This window comes from Littorina saxatilis, linkage group LG1 (genome assembly GCF_037325665.1).
Source record: "Littorina saxatilis isolate snail1 linkage group LG1, US_GU_Lsax_2.0, whole genome shotgun sequence".
Classification (NCBI taxonomy): Eukaryota; Metazoa; Mollusca; class Gastropoda; order Littorinimorpha; family Littorinidae; genus Littorina; species Littorina saxatilis.
The window spans coordinates 47,965,208-47,979,089 of NC_090245.1; the positions used below are offsets into that span (position 1 = coordinate 47,965,208).

A 13,882-nucleotide genomic window follows, 5' to 3' on the forward strand; every position below is an offset into this window, starting at 1 on the left:
TTTGACGTCGCGGCAAGCGAAACACTCGAAATCGTCACCCAAGTTCCAAGAGCGCGCGAAGAAAAACTATTTAAAGTACAATACTGAAATTTAGTGTGGCATAAGATCAACCCTTTGTTATGATGTATGTGAAAGAGCGACTTATCAACATTTTATTAACGTCTTGAAAAAGGGTGGGTTCTGAACACAGTGTTTTACTTTTTACACAGATGTTTCTGGAAATCGCCCATTCCTGTCAATAATGTTAAAAGGCCAATCTACCAGGACAATGTCTTATCTAATCAATGTGTGCAATACTTTAACCGGGCCAACCGATTGAAGTGAAGCAATATTTCAACTTTTGCGCCGTCCAAGGCCGAATCGCGTATGTTCTGAGATCTCGCAAGGAAAAAGTATTAGATGCAGTTTACTGACATTTTGCATACCATCAGATCAATCCTTTGTAATTATGTATTCCGCTGAGCGACTCATAATTACTATTAACATGTTGTGAATATAGTTGATTCTGAACACAGTATTTTTGTTTTGACACAGGCGTTTTTGGAAATCGCCCATTTCTCTCAGTAATCTTAAAAGGCTAATCTACAAGAAGAATATCTTTTCTCATCAATACGGGCTATACTTTGACCGGGCCGATCGATTGAAGTGAAGCGATTATCCAACGGTTGCGCCGCCGAAGGCTGAATCTAGTCATTTACAGAGTGATACAGCTATTTGCATGACGCCGCGGCAAGCTGAAACACTCGAAATTATCGCCCCAGTTCCAAAGACTCGCAAAGGAAAGATATTCTAACCAGATTCGTGTAATTTTGCGTGCGATACAATCAACTTTCTGTTATTATATGTTTAAAAGAGCAACTTACACAAATATCATTACGTTGTTGAAAGGGTTAATTCTGAACACAGTGTTTTCTTTTAAACACAGGCGTTTTAGGAAGTCGCTCGATCTTTCTTCTCATTGATCTCAAGAGATACATCTACCAGTAAGTTCAGTAACATTTTTCTAATCAGTATGTGCTTTGGCTTGACCTTGACAAGCGATTGAAGTGAAGAACCAAAAGCTGATCAACTCTCGCAGTCATGCAAAAGCTGAATCAGTTTGTTACGCAGTGTTCAGTATCAGAGTATGCACAGTGAAAAACTTGACGTCGCGACAAGCCGAAATTCGAAATTATCGCTTATTTTCCACGAGCTCGCAAAGAAAACTTATTTAAAACAGAAAAATATATTGTGTAGTGAAAGATCTCTGCAACAGATCTATCCGGAAGTCTGTTCTCATACTGATGTAAATGTGTTTGACTTTGCCTTGCGATTGAATTAAAACGCTTTTCAACTGTTTCACCGCCGAAGGCTAAATCAAGGCATGCCGTGAAAATGTCACATGCAAATACGTTACAATTTTAGGTTTTTCAACTCCCCACCAAAGTTAGATCAACGAACTAGCAACATCTTTAAAAAGAATAACCGAGCCTTCCGGCTGTGGAAATGATTTTTGTCTCTGCGACGCGGCCTTGAGTAGATCCATTATAGTGAACAGATCTAACAAGAACCGCAAATGCTTAGGCCAAAAAAAAAATAGGTCTGTTTACGGTAACATAGGCCAACAAAATAGGGTCGGTAGGTCGGGTTTTTTTTTTTTTTTTCCCCAAAAAACCTTATTTTTACGTTATTTTGCAAAAAAAAAAAAAAAAGATTTTTTTCTTTCCCCAAATGCCAAAAAAAAGTCTAGGGACGGGCGAAAAAAATAGGGTCGGTCGGGTTACCGTAAACAGACCTATTTTTTTTTTTGGCCTTAGATGACTCACCTTCGCCACAAGTATTATTATGAGAAACAGGCTATTGACGACACGCAGGACCCCGTGACCCAGCAACATTAACAGACCCAAGGAGAAGGTTTGTTGGTGGACAATGACATTTTGGTTAAAAACACGTGGACAAAACACGTAGCTACCTCACTGCAACATGAATTGCTTCACAGGACTGATCAGCACGCAGAAGCCCTTTTCGAAGTAACCTAGCTGTAGATACTCACTTTGCAAAGTAAATTCTCGGTAAAACGTTCTCTCACGAAACACACACACACACACACACACACACACACACTAATAAATGTTGATCCAGAATCACAAAGACAGACAGACACATTATTATTATTATTATATGAAGTCTTATATCGCGCGCGTATCTCCAGACTCGGACTCAAGGCGCAGGGATCTATTTATGCCGTGTGAGATGGAATTTTTTTACACAATACATCACGCATTCACATCGACCAGCAGATTGCAGCCATTTCGGCGCATATCCTACTTTTCCACGGCCTATTATTCCAAGTCACACACACATGCATACATACTCACGCACACACGAACACAAACACACACACACATAAACACAGACACACGTGCACATGGACACAGTTGGATCCTGAATTTCAGACACAAACACACACGGACACACGCACACACACACGGACACACACACACACACACACACATACAGTCAATTCCGGTTAATCGGCCATCCGGATAATCGGCCAATTCCGGATAATCGGCCTATTTTCCCTGGGACCGAATCTTTTCTTCATATTATGTGTTAAAATGTTCGGTTAATCGGCCACCACGAAAACTTTGCACATCGGCTAAACGGCCACCTCACACTTTCACGTTTTTGTGAGTGGTTCCATGATCATTACTCACATGACAGCACAAACCCAATAAACATGCCAGAACTGGGCCATTGCTGGCTTTTTGCTGGCAAGTTTGGTAAAGCTGGCCATAAAAAAACCAACACTGGGCCAATTATGGTTTGCCAACAAAGGCCCAGTTATGGCTTGCCATCACTGGCCCATCTCTGGCATTCCAGTAATATTGTCGGCCAGTAAAATGCCTTAATTGGCCCACTGTTGGCACGCCATTGATGGCCCAGTGCTTGTTTGCCAGCATTGGGCCATAGGTGGCGATTTGCTGGCAATTATAGGTGGGTTTTTGCTGGCACGCCAGCAGTGGGCCAATGCTGGATTATTGCTGGCAAGAAGATCTGCGACAGCACAGCGGTATGACTTTCTCTCTTGGAGTGACGTAATGTACAAACAAATGTCGAAATATCTTGACGTCACTCGTGATGATGACGCATTGTCAACTAAATCCGGCCCGCGGTGGTTCTGCAGATGTCCGGTTATTTGTTTTGCATTCAACTTCAAGGAATTTCCAAAGCACCTTCTTCGATTTCAGTACGCGTCCGATCTCCTCCGGCTAGAAGCAAGCGTGGTGAGTTTCACAAACAGTTGTGTGAGCAGGTCGTCGCAACGGCGTTAGATCTAGTATCTTCTTGTTCTTTTCCTCCGTTGTCGGTCTTTTTTTCAACTTTCTTCTGCTGGACGTTTGAGTCAGTTCGCAAAATATAATAGACTTTAAGAAGTCGTCCTCTCTGTAAGAAAGAATCTGCACGCGCGCGCGCGCGCGCGCGTGTGTGTGTGTGTGTGTGTGTGTGTGTGTGTGTGTGTGTGTGTGTGTGTGTGTGTGTGCGCCCGCGCGCGCGGTTGTGTGTGTGTGTGTGTGTGTGTGTGTGTGCGCCCGCGCGCGCGGTTGTGTGTGTGTGTGTGTGTGTGTGTGTGTGTGTGTGTGTGTGTGTGTGTGTGTGTGTGTGTGTGTGTGCCTTTTTCCTTTCTTTGTGTGATTGAGTTTGTTTTGTCTCTGTCAAAAGAAAAGCACCATAGGCATTACCATAAGCTTACTTGTAACCAAACAAATTGCATCTTGTGAATGTTGACATTGAGTATGTGTCTATTCACTCCAGGACAAAGATTTGTGCAAGTGTCTGACTGCCCAACTGGATAAGATGCAGCTCGCCTGGGTCTCAGTTCCTGAGAGAAACGCAAGAGAGCTGTCCGAGACAACGTAAGCTTCGCAGGTTAGATCAAAATACATATTCCTGTTGACCCCTTACTTCTGCTTGGCATTTTAGTCAGTTCAGAAAATATGATAGATTACAAGAAGTCGTCCTCTCTGTGAGAATGCCTCTGTGTGTGTGTGTGTGTGTGTGTGTGTGTGTGTGTGTGTGTGTGTGTGTGTGTGTGTGTGTGTGTGCGCGTGTGTGTGTGCGCGTGTGTGTGTGTGAGCGCGCGCGCGTGCGTGCGTGCGTGTGCTGTTTGCTTGCATGCCTGCGTTTGTTTGTTTGTGTGTGTGTGTGTGTGTGTGTGTGTGTGTGTGTGTGTGTGTGTGTGTGTGTGTGTGTGTGTGTGTGTGTGTGTGTGTGTGTGTGTGTGTGTGTGTGTGTGATATGGAATAATGAATTAAAACCAACAAAACTCGTTTGCTTTCATGTTTCAAGAGGTGAACGGCAGGAGGACTTGAGAGTTCCAATGGCTTACCGTAGGCTACGACGTCAGGACAAAGAAAAGAAGCGTTATCTCAACGTTGCGGATGCGAACAGAGAAATGACAGAATCAAGACAATCCTACGGAGGTTTACTGGGAAGTGAACAAGAAGTTAACGTTCCTGCCTTTGGTCATCATGTCTCGAGTGTGAAATTTAGAACGCTGTACAAATAAAATAAAACAGTGAGCAACTGAAAACAAAGCGTACGTTTCAGTAATGTTTCGGTAATGAGTCGTTGCTGTTTGGAAGCTTTACATTTGTTTTGTTTTTAATCTATATTACTGTATTGTTGTTGTGCCCGCTATAACTGCGTTGATGACGATATTCTGTCAAAACCACTGCCTTTACTTGCCAGATAAGTTACACGACAAATGTGATTAGCATTTCAATTGCATTTTACTGATGAATTTGATAATTACGCATATGCATATTGCTAATGTACAGCTTAACAGCATTGCCCTTTGCTTTATTTGCGCACGTCTTGCCGCCAGCATGGGTTGAAAAGTCCATTGATGTGCTGTGTTTTGTTATTGTTATTACATTCACAGTAAAAAATGACAAAACAAAGCATATTTATAGACTTCTAACAACCATCTATGGGCTAACAAGACTGTGCAGATCGAGTACATGAATAGAGCCGTCATTCTATCCGAATCAGTGGTATTGGTATATTTCCTGCAACTTATTGGCATTTTGCTGGCAATGGTAAAGACAGAAATATGGCATTTTGCCGGGCCACAACTGGCCCGGTAATTTCAGCAGGTAAAGGGCCATTAACGGAAAATATATGGAAAAAAGTGTTTTTTATATGGAACTAAAAACCTGCAAAATGCTGGCAAAATGCTGGCGAAATGCTGGCAAAATGCTGGGTTTTTGATGGTAAGCCATCAATAAGCCATCAAATAAATGATGGGTTTTTGCTGGCAAAATTCTGGCAAAATTCTGGCAAAATGATGGCAAGCCATCAAAAAGCCATCAAATAAATGATGGGATTTTGCTGGCAAAATTCTGGCAAAATGATGGCAAAATGATGGCAAGCCATCAAAAAGCCATCAAATAAATGATGGGTTTTTGCTGGAAAATTGCTGGCAAATTGCTGGCAAAATGATGGCAAGCCATCAAAAAGCCAGCAAAGAAATGATGGGTTTTTGCTGGCAAAGTGCTGGCTTGCCAGTGATGGCCCATCAATTTGCCAATGTGCATACGGGTAATATGCCAGCATTGGGCCATAAGTGGGCCTTTGATGGCAGTAGTTCTGGCAACTGGCATTGCCATCAAAACGCCAGCAATGGCCCAGTTCTGGCATGTTTATTGGGAAGGTCTGCCAGTGAGTTTACTGAGTTTACACACTGTGATCGAAACAACTGACAGTCAAACACTGACTTGCTTGTGCCGAAAGCCTCTTTGCACAAACCATGGCGACGAAAAGGAAAGATTACAGCGTCTTGGAAAAACTTGAATTCTTGGACAAAGTGAAAGGATATCCGCCTAACACATCAAAATTGCAGCTTGCAAATCAGTTAGGGGTCCCAAGAAAAACCCTTTGTCGATGGATTAACGACGAGGATCATCTCAGGAGTGAAGCTGTAGGTGGACGCTTGTCTGTCTCAAAGAAAAGGAAAAGAGGAGGAAAAGACGATGAAGTGGACGAGGCATTGGTTGATTGGTTCAATATGCCCTGGAAAATGCCTTCGGGGAAGAAGAACTGCATTGCCTGGACGTTGTCTGTGCTGCAGTGAGGAAACGTGCCAGTGCCAAACAGAAGCAGACGGCACTGGACACATTTTTTGGAGACATGTAGAGCACGTATGCCAATGCACGAAACTTCCGCTTTCCGCTACCATAAGTAACTTCCAACATCCAATATTTTTGTTATGAGGAACTTTCCGATGCGATGTTCGGATAATCGGCCACTTCGGATAATCGGCCATAATTCAGTCAATCCCAAAAGTGGCCGATTAACCGGAGTCGACTGTATATATATATACATACATACATACACACATACATACATACATACTTACACAAAAACACCCATAGACATGCACATTCACTTTTAATCAGAATCACACAGACAGACACACAGACGAACAGACACACACATAATTATACACACACACACACACACACACACACACACACACACACACACACACACACACACACACCTGTTGCTTTTGTGGCTGCAATATATGGCTTCCAAGCCAAGCGTGTGTCTTGGGTTACTCCAAAAAAAAGGTGTCATTTCAACCTGCGGAACCGCTTCGTTCTTCACTTTCAGTGAGAACTTGTGTAACTGTTTTTATATGGTGCCGATCGATCGAATTACCTGATGTTTTTGTTACATCTCTTTGTTTGTGTGGCTAATGATCTGCAATGTTTTCATATGGTGCTGATCGATCGAATTACCCGATTTTTTTTTGTTACATCTCGGTTTTGTGTGACTGATGATCTTACATTATTATATGGCGCTGAAGTACTGTATAATTTAGTAATATCTCGATGTCTTTTAGACTATGATCTGCACTGGGTTTTGTAGCACGGAATTACCTGATCTGTAGGTACATCTCATTGAATGTGTAATGTCTGTTTAACGATGGCTTTAATACACAAAGTCACCTGGTGTTCTTCTTTGATCGCGATGTGTTTGCAGAATTCATTTCGGTGCTACAATTTCCGTCTGTTCTGTTTCATCTTCATGCTTGTGTGTTTATTGATGGTATTATTATAATGCTGAATTAATTTCCCGACGATTTTTGACATTTAAGTCTTCTTCTTCTTCTTCTTGGCGTTCGCAGAGGTTACACAATCAGTCCAGCACTGGTGATAAATGTTGTCGTTTTCTCCAACTCCTGTCGACTGCCGTATAGTTTGGTCTGCAAGGGAGTTGGTGACGGCCACACTTCTTTTCGTTCCTCATCTAGTAAGGGACATCGCTGTAAGATGTGTTCCGCTGTTTGGTCCTCTTGACCGCAGGCACAGGTTGGTGATGGCGCCAGCTTGAACTTTCGGTTCATGTGAGCATTGAGCCTGTTGTGGCCAGTACGCAGCCTGATGAGGTTGACTTGCTGCTCTCTGGACATTGTGTGGTAGTCATCTCTGTTTGTCCTTGGCCTCATCAATGCCTTGATGATTGTCTTCTGCTCACTAAAGCTGACACTGTTTTCAGGTTGGTCTTCCACGGCTCCTTCTTTTGCCAGCTCATCTGCCCTTTCATTTCCTGGTATCCCACAGTGTGCTGGTATCCACTGGAGGACAACTCTTCTGGTTTGTCTGACCATCTGTAATGCTTTGGCCAGCTGTGGGAGTTTGTCGTTCTCTAGGGCCTGAAGGACTGAAAGGGCGTCCGAGAGGAAGACAACTTGGTAGCAAGAGTCTGCGGAGTCCTGAACGAAGGAGGCGGCCTGCATGAGAGCTTCTGCTTCTGCTTTATAGTTTGTGCAGTGTTTGCCAGTGGCAACGCTGGATGTAGCTGTATGTCCCCCAGGGAACTGGATAAGAATGCCTGCACCTCCATTGAGCACGGCGTTAGTTGCTGATCCATCGGTGTATACATGGATCCACGCCTCTTTTGGGTACTGTTCGTCGATCAGGGCTAAGGTGAGTGCCTGTCGAGCTGTGTCATTCTGATCTTCTCCTGAGGTAACATGTGGAACACTGGTGCAGATCTGGATGCCTGGTTTCTCTGTTGCCTTGGGGGTTTCCTCTTCTTCTTGAGTCAGAGGTAGAGTGTTCTGTGGAAGGACTTCCCTGTACTGTCGAGAAAGTCTCTTGCTCTCGTGTACAAAACTGCTCCGTTTAAGCCGGTTCTTGGTGAGGTTGCTCAGTCTGTGCTTCATGGGGTGGTCGGGTAGGCACTTGAGCTTCTCGGCCTGTACCATAGTCTTGGCTTCTCTTCTCTGACAGAGGGGTTGGATGGTGGTAAGCTTCTCCATTTCCTTGATGGGCGTGGATTTCATTGCACCGGTGATGAGTCGGAGGGCCTGGTTTTGCACACGGTCAAGGGTCTGCAGGTTTGTCTTGGCTGAGGTTGACCACGCTGTGGAGCCGTACTCGAGGTGGGGTCTGATTGTTCCCTGGTATACTGTCTTCAGTATCTTCTCGTTCGCTCCCCAGGTGGTACCTGCCAGCTTCCTGAGTATGGCTAGCTTGCGCCGGGCCTTCGTCTCTGCCTGTGCAATGTGTGGTTTCCAGGTCTGCCGTCTATCAAAGGTGACACCAAGGTACGTTGCTTCTTCATCCTCTCTCAGAGGAGTTCCACCAAGCCTAATGGTTCCGGCTTTCTGCTTTGGCGACAGTGTGAATAGGGTGGTGGAGGATTTCTCCTTGTTGATGGAGACGCACCAATCTTCTGCCCATGCGTTCAGCCTATCTGCCGCTTGCTGCATTCTGTAGGTGGCAGTACTTGCGTGCTCCTCCTTGCACCAGATCACAAGGTCGTCTGCGTAGAGAGCAGCTTTGATCCCCTTGGGCATCTCAGACACCAGATCGTCGATGAAGAGAAGGAAGAGTGTGGGGGAGAGGACTCCGCCCTGAGGGACGCCATGACGAAGGAGGAACTTCTTGCTTTTGGTCTGGTCGACGTTAACTCTTGCCCTGCGGTTATAGAGGTAAGAGCGAATCCACTGGTACATGTTGCTGGACACGCCTTTCCTCAGCAGTTTTACAAGGAGTCCATCTTTCCAGACCTTGTCAAAGGCCTTCTGAAGATCTATCCAGGTGACGAAGACCAGCTTCTGTTCCTGAAAGGCATCTTCAACTTCTTGCGCTAGGTAAGTGACCTGATCTTCAGTGCTGCGGAACTGTCGGAATCCAGCTTGTTCAGGGGCGAGGAGGTTCCTGGATTCCAGGTACCACCTGAGGCGCTCGTTCACAATTCTCTCCAAGGTCTTCACAACACAGCTGGTGAGGCTGATTGGGCGATAGCTGGTGGCCTTCTTTGGATCCTTCCCTTTTTTTAAGATGGGGATCATGATCGCTTCTCGCCAGAGTTGTGGTAGCGATCCTTCTTGCCAGCTGCTGTTGAAGACCTCGAGTAGCTTGTTCTCTGCTGCACTACCAAGGTGGGTTAGCATCTCGTTGGTGATGCCGTCTGGGCCAGGGGACTTCTTTGCCTTTGACTTTTTCAGAGCTGAGTGCAGCTCGTGGAGTGTGAGTGGTTGACTCATGGCGTCCACTGTCGACTGTCTGGCAGGTCTCTCTCTTTTCTCTCTTCTTGCTTCTCTCTGTTTCTCGGGGCTAACATGGAGGTTGCTCTCAGCTGCATAGCTTTCAGCAAATTGGTTGGCAGCATGCTTTCCAGTTAGCACCTTCCCGTTCTCTTCTAATGTGATCTTTCCTCTGCTGGTGTTCTCATCATTCAACTGCTTGGTGAGCCTCCAGAGCTTTCTGCCATCCTTCTCAAGGTTCAGAGAGCTTGTTTTCTCTTGCCAGCTTCTCCGTCTTGCCTGTAGCTTCTTTTTGAGAAATTTGGCTTTGGCTTCCTGGAGGCGGATGTTGTTGTTTTGTGACGGGTTGACTTCTGCTTCCCTTCTGGCGTCTGCCAGATCATCATCCAGTTCCTGCAATTCATTGCTCCAGTAGGGCTTATAGTCTCTCCTGGCACCCCTGGGAATGGACTCACGCGCTGCTCTGAGGATGCTCATGTTGAAGTCCTTCGCCACCATGTTGATGTCTCGACCCTCGACTCTGATGTCTTTGGTGAGTTCGCTGGTGCGGTGTCTAAAGAGGAACCAGTTCGCTCTTTTGTAGTTCCACCGTGGGAAGGAAGCTTCAGTGCAGGACTCCATGCCCAGGGTCAAAAAGACTGGCCGATGGTCACTTCCACCTAGCTGTTCTCCGACCTCTCTGCTGGTTAGCTGGTGCATGTCTTCCGTGCAGAAGGCTAGGTCAGGAGTTGATGTAGTGTGCCATCTTCTGGAGTAGAATGTAGGGCAGTCAAAGGGACTGTTCAAAAGGATGAGACCTTTGTCGTCCTGCCAGTTCTCCACCTCTTCTCCTCTCCGATCCAGGTGGTCATATCCCCAACTCTGTGAATGACTGTTGAAGTCACCCACCACGATGAAGTTGGAGGCCTTTGCGGGGATCGTGTCAAGGGCGAGGTGTCTATCATTGGGGCAGTAGAAGTTGACAAGATGGAATTCTGATGTCTTCGTCTGGATTCGAATCACCTGATATTCGGAGTCCTCCATGTGCGTTTCTATCAAACAGGCATTGATGTTGTTCCTGATGAGGGTCAGGATTCCTCCTTTGCTTCGGTCTGTTCTGTCGGACCTAAGGCATTGGTAGCCTCTCACTTTGAAGGACTTTTGTGGTGTCAGGTGCGTCTCCTGAATACAGCAGATGTTGATGTTCTTCTCATGCAGGATATGCTCCAACTCTGTCTTCTTGTTCAGGATACTTTCTGCGTTCCAGTGCATGACCTGAAAAGGTCGCTGCTGACTGGGTTTCTTCCTGGTTGTGGTGGTGCCAGTCACTTTCCTCCCGCGTCCCCTGGCGTGACAAGACGGACGGGAGGGACCTCCAGTAGTTGGGGCTGGGTCCCTTTGAGGCATGGGACCCGACGCTGCTCCACCCTGGGGGGTCCTCAATGGGCGAGCGCCATTTCCATCTGTGCTGGTTGATTGTGTCATCATTTGCGTAAGTGCGTGTACCCGTGGTTTGTTAGAATGCGCCGTGCGGCCCGGGTCCTCCGTCTTCAGCATTCGGGGTTTTCTGTCGGGGTTACCTCACCCTTAGCTCATGGCCCGTACGTCCTACCCTGAGAGCACAGGGGGGAGGATTTGCCGGGATCCCACCCGGAGCCAGTTTGGTCCGCGGCCGCAAGCGGCTGATCTCCATATCTGAAGATCGTTCCCCTATCCGCCACCCGGGGACGCGCTGGGTTGGGGGTGGTCGCCCCACTGAAAATCCCACACTGGGTTAAGAAAGATCAGCCTGTCCCAGGACATTTAAGTGTGACTGATGACTTGAAATGACTTTTATGGCGCTGAGTTGTTTGATGTTCTTAATTGGTTCTCATAACTAATGATCTGACTTAGGTTTCTTTTTGGCGCTAAATACCTGATGTTATATTCAAATGTTTCTTTGTTCTGTTATGCAATTGTATTTGTTACATTTCATTGATTAGACAATTTCTGTGTTGCTATGACAGTTTTTTTGGAAAATCTGTTGTTTGTGTCATTATTGCATTGCAGGGGATTCTGTCATGCTGTATACCTGACCTTAATTGCACCACAACAAGGATAACAGATATTGTGTGTGTGTTGGTGAATGTGTGTGTGTGTGTGTGTGTGTGTGTGTGTGTGTGTGTGTGTGTGTGTGTGTGTGTGAGAGAGAGAGAGAGAGAGAGAGAGAGAGAGAGATTCACATAAAAACATAAGGATACATACATACATACATACATACACACATACATACCTGCATACATGGATATATACACACTTACATACACATAATTTGCTATATAATCGCGGATATACAGGTTAAGGAAGAAACGCACACATTTTCAGTCAGGCAGATTAAAATATAACGCATAACTGCAAACTTGTGCTGTAGTTAGTGTTTTCTTGTTTGGAAGTAACATTATTATCATTCAATGTGTGGAAATATGCTAAAATGTGAGGTTACAAATGTTTATAAAGATTGACATTGCGGAACATTAATACATTTTATAGTTTTTATTTTAAATTTATTATTTTTGAAAATATTGATTTTCAAGCTTAAGTTGTAAAGTTTTGATTATACAGCATCAAAAGTATGACAGCTAGATTGTACACAAAGAGATCTTCAATTTGATATATCGTATGACATCTTTACCTGTAAAACCACTGAAGATTTGCTTGTTCGCGTTTCTTAAATTTCGTGTGATGACGTCAATATAGCCTAAAATTGCAATCGGCTATAAAACCCTTTTTATTGCATTTATTGGTTCAACTGTGATACATTTGTGGTTGCTGCAATCTGTTTTATAAAATAAAACCGAAAAGGTCATTTCTTTTTGCTTTTTTTAATTTGTCGCCCTGTACATATAACTTCCCAATTGTGAAAAAATCGCATATTTGCCTGACTTTACAGTCCAATACCTCCAAATGTATAATTCTAACAGGCTTCAAATTTTGCACAGCAATTCTATAAGTACTTTTACATTTCAAACCTGAACTATAAGAACATTGCTTAATTTTGAAGCTGTTTACAGCACTCTAAAAATGGCCTTCTGTGGTCTGTTCACGCTTACTGTCAGTGGGCCTCCCTAGCAAAGTGATGGAGGGTCTAGTGAGGGAGAGAGTCATGAAGCACCTGGCAGAGAATAACCTTATCCACAAAGAGCAGCACGGTTTCGTCGCAGGTCGGTCATGCGTGACTCAACTCCTGGATGTTTTGGATGCCTGGACTGAGGTTCTTGACGACGGCGGGAGTGTGGACATCATCTACACTGATTTCATGAAAGCGTTCGACTCGGTGCCTCACAAACGTCTGCTGTCAAAAGTTGCGGCCCACGGAATCCAAGGAAAGGTCCTAAGATGGGTGGAGTCATTCCTCACGGACAGAACCCAGTGCGTAGTGGTCAACGGAGCATCCTCACAGCAAGCTAAAGTTACTAGCGGCGTGCCGCAAGGCAGTGTTTGCGGGCCTCTACTCTTCGTCATCTACATCAACGACCTGCCGGAGGTGTGTTCCTGTCCTGTCCGCCTATTCGCCGACGATACGAAGGTCTACACTCGCAGCGACACAGAGGGGGGGCCAGAGGCACTACAGCATGACCTGGACAGTCTACAACAGTGGTCGGACAACTGGCTGCTCCGCTTCCACCCAGATAAGTGCCACACCTTGAAGCTCGGCAACAAGAAGTCCGAGGCAAAGTACTTTATGAAGGGGAAGAGGGGAGGAGTGGATGTCAACATTGAGCTACAGGAGAGTGAAGTGGAGAAAGACTTGGGTGTGCACGTCGACAACAGACTGAGCTTCAAAGAACACGTCAGCATAGTCTCTGGAAAGGCCAACCAGATCGTGGGCGTCATCAGGAGAACTTTTGACTACCTGACGGAGGAAATGTTCATCCAACTATACAAGAGTCTGGTCCGACCCAAGCTGGAATACGGGCACTCAGTGTGGCAGCCACACAACAAGACGCTATGTGCTGAAGTGGAGAACGTGCAACGCAGAGCGACCAAACTCATTCCAGGTCTGAAAGACGAGCCCTACTGTGAGAGGCTGAAAGCTCTGAAACTTCCAAGCCTGGAACACCGCCGCCTGCGGGGCGACATGATAGACACCTTCAAGTATGTGCACGGCATGTACGAAGCGGACAGACCCCACTTTGAGCCCATCAGCAGTAGAGACACTAGAGGCCACTCTCTGAAACTCGGCAAAGACCACTGTAGACTGAACGTACGAAGCAATTACTTCTTCCAGCGAGTAGTGAACACCTGGAACAGTTTGCCTGAAGAGGCAGTAACAGCGCCATCAGTCAACAGCTTTAAGACCAGGATAGACAATTTCTGGCG

The 13,882-nt window shown here is 45.6% G+C and overlaps 1 long non-coding RNA gene across 1 annotated transcript; it reads left to right on the forward strand.

Annotated features, from left to right (window-relative positions):
• The first annotated feature begins 2,703 nt into the window (after positions 1-2,703).
• LOC138971956 (uncharacterized) lies at positions 2,704-4,974 on the forward strand. Its single transcript, XR_011457428.1, has 3 exons — positions 2,704-3,266; positions 3,796-3,909; positions 4,330-4,974. It is a non-coding gene; the product is annotated as an uncharacterized lncRNA (long non-coding RNA).
• The last annotated feature ends 8,908 nt before the right edge of the window (positions 4,975-13,882 follow it).